The following is a 12,305-nucleotide window of genomic DNA, read 5'->3' as shown; positions in this document are numbered from 1 at the left end:
ATATCTTTGGTTTACCAATCTGTCCTTTAATAAGGTAGTAAGAGACCAGTATATTTATCCATTCCTACTACTGCAACACACATTTTGCAGACATTTGGCATATAAACATCCAGTTAGTTCCCAGAATGTCCCTCCAATTAGTCTTGTTTTAAAGATTTGGCAACAAACTAGTGTCTTATGAAACTGTCCCAACTCAGTCTCCTAGTCAAGGGTGGATCTAGCAGACTAGACTCCTCTATTTTACTCTAAATCCTCATTTTATCAAAAGATCTATAATTTTACTTTCTACTTTAGTATAATTGCTTATTACATTATATTTTCATGAATCAATTTTCTACCTCTCCTCAAACTGGGGAAAGTATCTTGTCAGCATAATTTAATTTAGTCACAAACACCAACAATCTACTCTGGGAACTGTCCAGACTGTACAAGGTAATTGATTCTGCTCCAATATAACTATTATCCAACTGAACACTCATATGCATTTTCTACATCTTGTTGATCCTTAGTCTCAACTTATGAAAGCAGAGGGTTTTGATGAATATTCCTAAATATCTCTTGAAGCTATTCATCTTGTTCTGTAATAGCTGGGTTTGTCCCTCCTGAGACTATTTCTGGGTAGCAGGCAAGAGCTGCATAGCAGAGCAGATTGGTAAATTTGCTCTTAAGTTTGAACTGTGTTCATCTCCAAGTCTGCACAGTCAGGTGAAATGGCCTAGGCTTCTGTCCCTGTGGACTTGGACATTGGGGATCAATTAGAGGAAAGGGAGGACAAGTAAGTCTTGCTGCACACCAGGTACAGTGGTTCATCCTGTCCCCCTGTAGAACCTGAGGAAGTAAGTGTGATGTGTCTTATTCTGTTTCCACTTGAACAGGGGAATAGCAAAGGAAGATTTATGAGCAAAGCAATAACATGGGGAACACTGCAGAAGGTGAAGGGCTTTGTGATTTCAGCATGTAGATGATGGCTAGAGGTGGGAGCAGTGAGCACTGAATCTGAGAATTCCTTCTTGGTGGCTTTGACTTCTTACATCAGGTGAGCTTGGTGAAGTCCAGGGCCTGCTGTTCAGTGGCAGAGTTGTTCATGGCTGGTTGCTTAGCCTGGCAGAGTGTGATCACTGCTTGGGAGTTTAATATTTTAAGGAATTCAATGGACTTTCAGTCACAAATGTTGTAATTATGAAATTACTGCTCTCAATTTACAAACACAATAACTTCAGACAAGGTGAGACTAGATGATGTTATTGAACTGAGATGATTTGTGTTAGATTTCACTAAGGAAAATATTTTGGAGATTAGTTTTCATATCATGAGAAAACACTCTGTTGCACACAGTATAGGCTATTTCATAACAAATGAAGAAGCTAAGAATGACCTTAAAAAGGTTTAAAATGTCTCTGATATGTGGACACTAACCCACAATAAGAGGGCGGGGGAAGAATAGAAGTTCATTGGATTAGACAAGAGGAATTAGGGGAAAGGAAGTGGGTAGGAAAAGGAAAGACAGTAAAATGAATCTGACAAAACTTTTGTATGTACGTATATGAGTATACCACAATGAATCCTACCATAATGTACATTCACAAGACTGAGGTCCTAATTAGAGTAAGATATATTCCATGCTTGTATAATCCTATCAAGATGGATTCTATTGTTATGTGTAACTAAAAAGAACCAATAAAATAAAATAAAAATGTATAAAAATTAGGTGATATAAACCTGTTAAAATTCTACAAGGCGCTGCTCTTAGAGAGGTGCAACCTTAGTTAAGGCAATGATTTCTCTGGATCTGAGTTTTTTCAATGTTAAAAGTATACAAGGAAGAGATGAGAGGGCACACATTCAGGAGCCTCTATGTACTAGACACACAGAATTTACTTACTTTCATCTCTATGGTTTTCATTAGAGAATTTTGGTTTAAGATAACTGAGGCCTAAACAGTTTACTTACTGGTCTTGCACTGGTTATCCACAATACTTTTAACACTGTGCAATACTTGTAACTTTTGCAAGGTAAACCAGTGGTACAACACTTGCTATGATTACATGTATTAAGCCCTGTCTAATGAGGTTTTCTTTGTTATTTAATCCTGTATATTTTAAGCTACATGCATTAGAGGAAGATCAAGGGAAGCACTAATCTTAGTCCCACCTTGTAGCCATCAGAACAATATTCTCCAAGAAGGTGTTGTTTCATGGGATAGTCATATATGAAATAATGTCCCATATCCAATGAAGAAAGTTGTTGGTCATCAATGGAAATAGATCCAATGTCTGACTCCAATATTCCTGATCCTAAAAGCTTCAAATCCTAGGTGTAGAGGGACTTGAAGATAACTATGATCATCAATTGCCTGACAAAATTAAAAATTTTAATTTAGGAAAATTGATTGTAATAACTACCATCAACCTATTTTTATGGCGTCCTATGCAGCAGAATGCCTGCCTTCAAAATGACTGGCCTGTGGATGTCATAAACTTACAGCAGACTGTGAGTTCAGGCCTTGGTATGACCAGAGATGCTGGCACCTTTCCTCCTCTGAAGTTAAACCTGGACTAAACTGAGGAATGAGGTAAATACCTAAGAGTCTCCATGCCCTGATTTCCAGGATGTGTATGATAAAGATTGATTTATGAAATTATCTAGTACATTTTCTTAGTTTGGTCTGTATTACTAATTTACTTCTGAGGCTAATATGTGACTCAGTTAATCAGCAGATCTGCTGAGAGCTTACTATGCTATAGCCCCTGAGCCATGAGGCAGAGACAGATGATTACATGGGATCCACCATGTTCCTAAGCAGCCCCAAGCTGTGCTAATGTGCCCAGGCCTCACGGGTCCCTAGTATGCTTGGCTTCCTTTGCTTAACCCTGGGTAGCCCCAGCTCTCCTCATTGCCCAATAACCTGTCTGTGCCATACACTCTTCCTCTCACCTCTCTCCTCAACCAGAGTCTCCTGCCTGAGCTCCAGGTAGGGACCTGACCCCATGACAAACCTACTGACCTCTCACCTGGTCCAGAAAAGTGTCTTAGTCCTCATTCCTCCCTACACACTTGCCCTGGTTACTGGACCTTCCAGAGCACTCTTGTCTCTGCTACTGTGCTGATGTGCCAGGCAGGCTCCCTCCAGGGCTGGTCCTGCTCCTCAGTCTGTGTAGAGTGTTCCAGAGCTTCAGGCTCCCACAGCACCTCCTCAGAGTTGTTCTCAGTGCTTTGCCAAGCTGTCCCTCTGTCCTTCCTCCCTGCTCTATTCTTCCTGTTATTACTGATATCCACATACCTCACATCATGTATGAGCTGCTATTCTGTTTTCTGTGTCACCCACTAAATATGAACTCCAGCTTATGGAATCTTGGGTCTTTTAACAGCTGAAGCACCAATGAGGCAAGTCAATAAGACCTGCTTCAGCACTGCCATTAAATGTGAACAATGAACTCTTTTTGAATGGATGGATTGATCACAGTGCTAGTGATCTTGGGTTCATCTTCTCTGTGAGTCATGAGTGTTTGTTATCCACAGTGGTGGAAGCAGAGGAGCCTGGATCCTGTCCCTCCTGCTGCCCAAGGACTCCTTGCTCCTGCTTGGTCCCAGTCGTGCAGTTGTCATGCTCAGTGTTTGTCCAGCATAAAATTCCAAATGTACATTCCCATTTGTATAACAAATAATAAGCTTGCTTTCACAATTCATGTTTATCACAGTTGTACAAAGTAAGATTTGCTTTTCAGTGACTAAATATGAATAATGGCAAAAAAAAACTATTAATTGTTTTTTTCCTGTTGAAAAATCAAAAATCTAATTTAACTACCCAAATTAATATCTGGAACAGGATGTGACATCAGTAGTTCTTTAAAAAGTAAGGCACAAAATTATAAACCAGAAAATCACACCAACACTAGATAGTTGAAGAAGTCAAGTACATATTTTGGAAACATAATAAATGTTATAATCAGAGTGTGTACATATTTGACAGACTAAATGAGAGAAAAAACAAGTGCTAGAAAGTACACATCTGCATAAGCTACAGTCAGGAAGCCATCTCTGCTCAGATTCCTTCCTAAGTGAACAGCTTAGCAGCAGAGTCACCTCCTGCCTTCATCTGGTGAAAATAAACTGCAGGACAAGAAGGGAAATGATCATCCTAAGATCTACTCATCTTGACCAGGTCTGAAGTTTGGAATTGGGCATGATCTTCAGGAGGACAGTAAAGATTACACTAGTTGAATCAAATGAGTTATTGTATGCACATTAAAACACACAGAAACTAAGTTAAATACTTTGAAATGATTAGAAATATGAAGTAGGCCACAGACTCTGATCCAAGGCATTACTGTGTTTGAGAATACTATGCTTCATATCTTTGAATTCTACTTTAAACACCTAGGAAACAATGACAATAGTGACTAAAACCTGTAGAGACAGAAAGAATATCTGAATGTGTGTATTTGTTTTATTGATACCTGTGTTATATTTACTAGTGCCAGTTTGATACTCTGCAAAATAAAATGAAAAGTTTGCATATTATTTAATCTGTCACCTTTATCATGTGGGATTTGCTTCCAAAAAGAAAAGAAAAATACATAACAATCTGTTTGATATTGAGTTTAGAAGGCTTCCACAAATGGAAACCTCATTAGGAAAGAGACAATACTCAAATAACATGTAATAATTAGGGTGGATGTTATAGGACATACCATGCCTCTACCATTAAAAAACAATGCTTTTGGGTGATGATGCATGTTTAGGACCAGCACAGAAGCTTCTGTTGAGAAGGTGAGCAGCACAGCTCCTGGGGAAAGACCCTGGTTACTCAGTCGCAGTAGTGCCCATGCAGAGGGAAGAGCCGGAACTGAAGCTGTGGAGCAGACAAGGTCACTGAGGATGCAGATTCAAGCACACATGGAACTTCTGAGTCACACTGCCTAGGCCTGTGAGTAAACATGAGTGCTGAGTTGAAGAGGGCGAAGCAGGACCCGGGCTTCCACAGAAGCTTACACTGATGTAATTCCTGAGGAATGCTTTGGCCAGGAGTAAGCATGAAGGAAGACTCCAACTACCTCATGTTTGCTGCACATGGTTTTGAGGCTGTATATTAAGACCTTTATCTGCCTATGACTTGCTGAGATGTTATCAGAGAAAACTTGGTCAGGAACATTCAATTCAGGTATTAAAATCATTTGAACAAAACCTACACTGTAGGAAGAAAAACAATTAATTCTAAACAAACACTAATAAATGCATTTCCTTTTTATTCTCCTTTTCTGCTTCATTTAATGTTTAGTTCTTAGATTTTTTTTCATTTTCTTTCAAGGGAGTTGAATCAATACATTTTCATGGAGAAATGGAACCAAACAACACATGGTTTTATTAAGTTGGGGTTGTTACCCCAAAACCAAACTGGTCTACTTCTCTTGTTCTTGATTATCTTTGTATTTTTTTTTTGCCTTTTTGGGGGATTCAGGAATGACTGACCTCATCTTCTTGGACCCCTGGCTCCACACCCCTATGTACTTTCTCCTCAACCAGCTCTCTCTCATCGACCTGATATATATCTCCACCACTGTCCCCAAGATTGTCACCAACTTTCTCTCTGACCAGAACAGCATCTCCTTCCTGGGTTGTGGTGTGCAAATGTTCTTCTTTGTGTCCATGGTATGTTCTAAATGTTTGCTTCTAGCCTGTATGGCCTATGAACACTTTGTGGTCATCTGTCACCCCCTCCACTATCCTACACGTATGAGTAAGAGGATGTGTGTAAAGATGATCCTGGGGTCCTGAATGCACAGTTCCATCAACTCCCTGGAACAGATAGTCTATGCTGTCAATCTTCCATACTGCAGGTCAAGGGCCATCAATCATTTCTACTGTGAAATCTCAGCTATGCTGCCTCTAGTCTGTATTGACACCTTGGTCTATGAATACATGGTGTATGTGAGTTCATTCCTATTTCTCTTCCTCCCTTTCCTTGGCATCACTGCCTCCTATGGATGGGTCTTTCCACTGTCTTCCACATGGGCTCAAAAGAGGGAAGAAGAAAGGCCTTCATCACATGCTCCACACATTTAACTGTGGTGACATTTTACTATGTGCCTTTTGCCTACAATAATTTCAACCCAGGAATCTCTGCTCACCAGCAGAGGATAAGAGTCTGGCAGTCTTCTACACCATTCTCACCCCCATGCTCAATCCCATCATCTACAGCCTGAGGAACAAGGAAGTCTTTGGGGCCATGAGAAGAGTGTGTGGGATGTTCATTTCCAGGAAGAAATGAGCATGGTTATCCCCACTCCTCTGTATGACTTCTTACCATGCTAACTAGAACACTCTAGAGCAGAGCTGACAAATAATAATTTAAAGTTTCCTAGTGACACATTTATAAGTAAAAATAATTTATTCAATATTATTTGAAACTACAATAATTACTAATATATTTATTTATTAGTAAGATATATTATAATTAAGGTTAATATTATTAACAATATTGATATTAATTTTATACTCTATTGAATACAATATATTATGTATTTTAACATGGAGTAATATCAAGATAATATTTTATAGATTGCACATATTCTACATGAAATTATTACCAAACCTGTATAGTTTGTTTTCATTCTACGTTGTCATAGCTTTGTGTGAATTTTAGGCTTAAAACACATATCAACTTGCACTGCACATGTACTAGTGTCCCATAGTCACATGGGGTCTGTGTCTATAGAAGTGCAGGACCGTGGGTGACTAGTATTCATCTTCTTCTGTGCCACATGTGCCCACTTGTTCTGACTGTGATTCCTGGTCTTGGGACAAAACACTGCACTCTGAACCTTTATTTCTTTTTAAATTTCAGTTGTAACTCTCGTAGATGTATTGCATTTTAAGCTGCTTCTATAAACCACAGCAATCCATATCTCCAATCATTCTCTTGGCATGTACTATGTAAAGAAGCTCTCCCATTGCCTTGAGAGCTGATTCTACGTTTCTTACATTGCTGTTTTCAAATTCTTTGACCAGCATGGTCCCTGGTCCTTGACTTCATTGAGTGATTCTCCTTGGCTTTTATCATCAGTGGCCTGCTCTTTGAGGTCTTCCTTCCTACAATCTGGGAAGTCAATGTAGTGTGTCCCTCTAAGGGTGCATGGCTTTGCTCTCCCAGCCTCACAGGCAGCCTGTGTCTGCAGGTGTCACTGTGTATCTTTCATTCTCATCTGACTGCCTGGTCAGTGCCATGAGCCATCAGTCACTTGCCTGGTTACTTCCAGGAGGGAATTCTCAACCACTCTTCTCTCCACATTTTCACAGACCTGTGCTCTGTGCTGTCTTGAGGTCCCTTTATCTGAAAGTCCTGGAAAGAGCTAAAAATTTATCTGCAACTTGACCAGGTGACATCTATGTATTCTCTGTTGTGCAAATGCTGGGCATTGTTCTTGGATTGTATACATCCACCTTGATTGCTGTGTGTTTCTGAAGATTTTATGGGAAACCAGATATCTCTCAATATGCTCCTTTTTGTCTAGATTATGGTTAGTTTGGTTTTTTTCCCTTTCAATTAAGAACTTTAGCTGATAACAATGAGATCCTACATGTCAGATTAAATGTGACTAGAAAATTCTATGGAAAGCAAGGTAGCAATTGTCATGACGGAGGAGAATAATGTATTTTTAAATATTTAGAGCAAGAAGGAAGAAAATATGAGTGCTTAGAGTGTGTCAATGGGATGAAAGGGTTCTGCCTAAGGACTCAATATCAAGTAGTCTCTGATTAGTGGGAGCCTTCCATGCAACTCTGCATCCCCTGCAATGCTCTAAATATGCTGTATTTAGTAACTGATAAAACACTTGCTCCAGATGTTAAGATTATTTAAAAATGAATAGTAGGATTGAGGTAAATCTTACAACGGGACATTAGCATTTATAAATTGCATATTATGACACTACTGAACCATAACTCTTGATTAGAAATACATTCATCCTTAAAAATATGAAGAAAAAATGGAGCATTGCTGCATGCCTCTAATCCAAGCAATTTAGAAGGCTGAGGCAGGAAGGTTACAGATTTGTAGTCAAATTCAGACCTCAGTGAGGCTCTAAGCAACTTTGGTAAGACCCTGTCTCAAAATTAAAAAAAAAATAATTTAAAAATTGCTAAGAATGTGCCTTGGTTGTAAAGTACCCCTGGACTCAATCTTGGGTACCAAAATAAGAAAAAGAAAAATAGAAAAGGATAAAATACTCATTTCTCTTTCCCTAAAGCAAACTTTCCTAAAATATTATTTAATAAAACTGTAAATGTACACAGCATGCCATGTAAATCCACTCAAATAGATAATGTGTTATAAAATGGGCATCTCATAGATGGAGTTTAAAAAATGAGTGTGAAGAAGTGCAAAATAATGACTACAGATTAGTGAAACATGTCCATATAATGTGCAATGAACATGGAACTGGGGACACTGTAGGAGGAGATGAATTAGCTTAAGTCTCCCCAAGAGGCATCATTGCCAACATGCAAGATTATCTGGAGTAGATACTAATAAAGATGGTAGCCGATTATAGAAATTTGAACAATGTTTCTTTTTCTTCTTTCTGCTACACTCCTTGTGATGTCAGGGGAAGGAGAACCTCTGGGTGCAGTCACATGGTGGTGGGCACTAACTTTAAAATTCTCCTGAGCCAAAGGACCTACCAGGATTTCACAAAATTGATTCTGTCAGACTTGGAGTTTTCCATATTTGCTGGTAGTAAAGAGCTAGTGGCATGAAATATTAGATTTTCTCTGACCTTTGTAAGAAAATCACTGTGAGAATCAATAAAAAAAAAACAAAAATAGGGCGATATGTCACCAATAACATTTTTTATCTGGCAATACATAATACGGTTTCAATGCAGAATACCAGTGCACAGGCTGGTGTGGACTCTGGCATGTTGAGAACACAAGGAAGGTTGAGGTGTTTATTACAAAGAGAAATCTGCACACACCATTCAGCAAGTAGGCAATCTCTGAAAAGTGGGTCTAGCAGTTATTTTGCAAAGCTAGTCTTAAGGTCATGTTTGGCAGTTCTAACAACTGTTGTTATGAACAAAATGTATAATCTTGATAGAAAACACTGGTACAGAGAAGGTTATTCTACTCAACCCAAACTGACATTGTAGATGTGTGAGAACAGGAAGTAGAGAATTACATTGTCCATAAAAGAGAGTATGACATCCAAGGTTACTGACTGATACTCAGGATGAAAATTTTCAATAGTGTGATTGTAAAAACTGCAGAATTGCCAGTTTTCTATCCCTGGATTTGACAGAGTGAATTTTCATGAGCTGTAATCAAAGTTCTACTAATATATTTGCATGTTTTTCCATGAAAACAGAGTTGGAACCAAGGCCTCCTTGTCTTCCTGACTGCTGGTTAGTGCCACCAGCATCACCTTGCAAAGCTGTGGAGGACTTCCTGCAGAAAAGTCTATGGTCCCTTTGATGCCACACCTGATACTTCAGAATCATCAGTGTCCATGCACCTGCAGCCCTGACTCTGGGCATCTGTACAGGAAGGTAGTCTAACAGTTTAGTTAGTGCTCACATGGTAAAGTCCCCTGTGCAGGTACAGCCCCACATCCCTGTGCACACAGGGCACTTCTGGTTCTTTGCTGAGTGTCGTGGAGTGATGGGAAGAGGGTAAAGCAGTGAAATCTTCATTTAGAAGGGTGTAATCCTTGCACTGACCTCTTTTCAATCCAGATGTGCTTCTGGGATCTGGAATGGATAAGTGTATTATTTTTATTTTTTATTCTGTTCTGTGAAAAAGCATGGTCATTTGAGTTCAGGTGAATTCAATTACAGAAAAATAAACCTACCCATAATATTGGTGAGATAAGCTAAAATATAAATGAAATCAACATGAACCAAGTACAAATAAAAATCTGGATCATTATAACTTATCACTAAAGAATTCACCAACTGTTATGTGTGAATAGCAACCTCAAAGTACAGCTGGTACTACATTTCTTCACAGAAGCAGAACTTTAAATTCCAGTTTATAGTTTCTCAAGAAAATCTAGACAAATAACGCCCAGGTGTTTAATTTAATTATAATTAATTTTGACCCAAGAAGCTCTCTACATTAAGAAAGTGCTGCCTTGAACCAGTTCCCTCTTTTTTTTTTTCCTTTTGTGGTGCTGGGTGAAAGGATGGAACCCAGGGCCTCACACATACTAGGCAAGTGTTCTACCACTGAGCTTCATCCCCCATCCCTCTCATTTTTCTGAACATATTCATATGCTTCCACATAAAATATTTGTAAAAGTAGGAGCAAATGAAGTCATTAATATTAGCATGTTTTCTTTAGGATGTCACAAATATCTCCATTATGTTGACTCATTTTTATCACAAGTTAAAAAGTTATTAGGATAAATTCTGAAAGTATTTTGAGCATCTTAGCTGGAGCAACCCACACAGCTATCACAGTGTCTAAAGTAGCAAGGGAACTTGTCCTGTAACCAGTTTCTGATGTGGCAGGAGACCTCCCTGCAGCCATGCCAGAGCACATTCCAAGATCTCCAGTCACAGCACAACTGCAAGCAGCAGAGCTGTGTGGGTGGAAGTGACATCATCCACATGAGCCTAGAGTCTGGATGGTGGATGTGTCTTGACTCTGAAGTATCAAGTATGGTACTGAAGGTTAGAGTTCCAGGAAAGGTAGAACATATAGAAGATGACAGAGGCATTCCTCAGAACCAGCTTGGGTACAAATGATTCATACACAATTGATGGATCAAGTGAATAGTCATGATTCACAAGACTGGTCTTATCTGTAGCTGGAAAGGTGGAGTAATAACATTGGATGCTTCTTTTATTCAATTTTACTCCTTAGAATTGGTACAGAATGCTTTGTTTCAAAGAAATGATTAAAATGCTTAAATAAATATGAATGAAAGGATAACTGAGGACCATAGATAGGGTCCATATAGAGGGAAAAATTACAAATAAGCCCTTTTAATGAAAGTTGACTTTCAATATTCATGATGCACACAATCTTCACATTCGCATTTTCACACATACTAAATAATTCCTGAGGATTTTTTCCCAGGGCTCCAACCACACCCTCATTTTGAAGACTATAGATCAAGTGGTTGAGCATTGACATCAGAATGGCATAGAAGATGGACATGACTTTATCTTCAACTGAAATATGGGAAGAGATCAGTACATGAAAATGATGGTGCTATAGTATATGCTGACCACTTTCAGGTGAGTGGAACATGTGGAGAAGGCTTTCTATACCCCTCGGCAGAAGCCATATGGATGATGTGACCAGAATGAGCATGTAGGAAGCAAGGATGATGGAGAATGGGACAAAAAGCAGAATGGTGGTACTGATCAACACCCCCATCTCATAGGAGTCCTCACAAGAGAGTCACAGAACACCAGGGAGTTCACAGTAAAAATGATGGATTTCTTTGGGTCCACAGAAGGGGAACCTCAAGGTGTAGACAGTGTGTGTGAAGGATTGAAAGCACTGCTCAATCATGACCTCAGCATCATCTACCTGCAGAGGGGCCAGTTCATGAGGAACAGATAGTTGAGATGTTTGCAAATGGCCAGGTATTGGTCATTGGACATGAGTCCCAAAAGGATGAACTCAGTTCCACCCAAGGTCAATATCAGGAAGATTTGTGTCTCACAGCCAGAAACAGAGATGACAGTCTTATTCAGAAGGAAGTCAGAGATCATCTTGGGGACAATGGCAAGTGTGAACAGGATGTTAATGAGAGAGAGCTGCCACAGGAAAAAATACATAGGGGGGTGCAAAAGGAGGTCCACCAGGATCAGTGGGATCAGGAGGCTGTTTCCAGTTCACATGATGAAGAACATCATGGAAATGAGTGCAAAGACACAGAACTGAGCTGGTGTGTATTGCAGCAGTCACAGAAGAAGAAACTCGGCCAAAGTGTTCTCCAAACTTGCCATGCTTGGAAGCTCCACAGTGGTTAAAGAAAATACACTTAAGTATAAACACTTTTACAGTAATGTTGGACTATCTGGAAATTGACCCATGAAAACATTATTCATGTTGTATACGATGGTTTCAGAAAAAAAAATGGTGACTCCTGTTGGTGTAAGTTGATCTAATTATACTTGCCTTGTTTAAAAAATCCTACACCAGTTGAAGCCATTAGTTGATTTTTCCATGTTTTGCTGTATTTTAAGAAAGGGATTGTCATCCAGGGCAGCTGAATTGAAAGAAGTTTGTCTTTCTCACCAACCATTTGGGTGGAGACTGGCCAGTGAGTCAGAGAGGTTCCCATGGATTTCCTG

At 39.3% G+C, this 12,305-nt stretch overlaps 1 pseudogene; it reads left to right on the top strand.

Annotated features, from left to right (window-relative positions):
- The first annotated feature begins 5,330 nt into the window (after nucleotides 1-5,330).
- Nucleotides 5,331-6,268, top strand: LOC124990186 (olfactory receptor 2L13-like; annotated as a pseudogene).
- The last annotated feature ends 6,037 nt before the right edge of the window (nucleotides 6,269-12,305 follow it).

The sequence above is a fragment of the Sciurus carolinensis genome, chromosome 8 (assembly GCF_902686445.1).
Source record: "Sciurus carolinensis chromosome 8, mSciCar1.2, whole genome shotgun sequence".
NCBI lineage: Eukaryota > Metazoa > Chordata > Mammalia > Rodentia > Sciuridae > Sciurus > Sciurus carolinensis.
Note: the sequence above shows the minus strand (reverse complement) of the source record. Positions and strands in the feature narration are given on the sequence as shown.